The sequence below is a fragment of the Aptenodytes forsteri genome, unplaced genomic scaffold, assembly GCF_000699145.1.
Source record: "Aptenodytes forsteri isolate BGI_AS27 unplaced genomic scaffold, ASM69914v1 Scaffold53, whole genome shotgun sequence".
In the NCBI taxonomy this organism is placed as follows: Eukaryota; Metazoa; Chordata; class Aves; order Sphenisciformes; family Spheniscidae; genus Aptenodytes; species Aptenodytes forsteri.
This window is the reverse complement of record NW_008795909.1, coordinates 8,029,570-8,031,438: the sequence shown is the minus strand read 5'-3', so window position 1 is coordinate 8,031,438 and position 1,869 is coordinate 8,029,570.

Genomic DNA, 1,869 nt, shown 5'->3' with positions numbered 1-1,869 from the left:
TGAGTGAGTGGCTGTGTGGGGCTTAGTTGCCAGCTGGGGTTAAACCACGACAAGTTGTGATACTCCATTGTACAAAGCATCGTATCTTTGCTACAACTGGAAATGTGTGGGGTTTTTTGAATGGTAGACTAAGCCCATTAGACCTTTATAATTTTTTTTTGGCTAATTTAACCAGCAAATTTCATTATCAAATATACATTGCAGTAATACCTCTTAGAAACCCTTACCTCCCTGTCTCTTGTTGACACATTTATAAGTACATAAAGACCTTTCAGTAAGTCTGAATCTCTTCAGGGAAACGGAATTTACTTATTGTGACTGTTACAGAAGCATAGAGATAGGGAGCTCTATGTATTAATCAGTTCATTGCTGCTGTTGCTTCAAAAATAATTAATCTGTCAGATAAATGTTTTCTACTCATGTAATCAAATGCTACCTTTTTTTTGCTGAGAGGCATCTGTCCCTAATATAAGCACAGCTATTATTTTGTACAGTACTTGACAAGGAAACCCTCTTTCTTATCACGTACTTGTGGTATATCACTTATTAGATATTTGCACTTGCCTTTTGGTTTAAAGAAACCATACTTCTTAACCTTCCTTTCTCTCAGCAAAAACTTTAAGATAAAGGGCTGTTCTAGCTCCACCTCTTACAAAGATGCCACAGTTTATGCAGAAAGCTATTTCAAGTATGTAACAATTTTCTTGGCCCTGTTAATTTTGGTGTCACAGTATGTGTTTTTCCACACCAGTAAATCTGTCCATAGAGATTTCCGGAAGCACTCGTGGTGATTTTATTGTTAGGGTCTGCACTTGAGTTTAAATGAAGAATTCAGCCTTTATCTTATACAAAAAACGTAATAAATCTTTGAGTGTGATAATTTATCTGAAAACCCATTAAAATAAATCCATTATTATTTTAGGAATGAACATGAAATGAAAATGGATTTTGAACAAAATTTAGTGCCCAAAATTTAGTTTTAGACTTTTTGCCAGACAGAACGGAATAACACTTTGAACTTCTTACTTCTTGGATACACTTGAATTTTTATTTAGGATAAATGATAATTTTCTGCATTGTTCCTTGTGCTTGCTGAAGTTGAAAGTGGCTGAGGATATTATTCTGTGCTATAAAGAAGCTTCAACTTTCCTCATGGCTACTGACTGTTACTGCTTTTGCTGTCATTGAAGTAGGAGGTGGTCCTCAGCTGGTCTTTTGGAGAAGGAAGGGTCTACATGATGAGTGGTAACTGGAAGGACAGGTGGTGATGGCATGGTTGTCTCTTAAAAACGAGGAAAAAAAAATCCAGATAAAAATAGTTTGTCTTTTGTAGACATGTGATATGGAGGCACTGGAAAAGTGGCATACACCTCCAGGGAAGATGGGTACAGCTGAAAAAGAACTCAACAGTCTGTGAATTGAGTAGGTATTAAATACTGTACAGAACAGATACTTCTTATCACACTTTGATGTTTCTAATGACACAGAGATATAGTGATCTTCTGGAGGTCTCTGTCACAGTAATAAAAATGCACGCTAGTCTCTATCAGGAAAGGTAGTGGCTGAATGAAGACATGCAGGTATATAGTTAGGTTAAGGAAATGAAACTTATGTCTGTTGCTAAGGATTTTCATTTTCACTTGGGGGAATTTAACAATGTGATATTTTATAAACTGTTCCCTACATATGTATTTAAGCATGTGGAAATAAAAAATTACTTATGTAAAATGAAACAAAAAGGAAGTAATTTTTTTTTACATCAACAAATTCTCTCTGGTCCTATACTTTTAAAACAACTATGACCTATATCAGATTTAATATTCAAAGATATTTTGTACAGTTCTAATGCTCACTGGCTTTAATTATTCT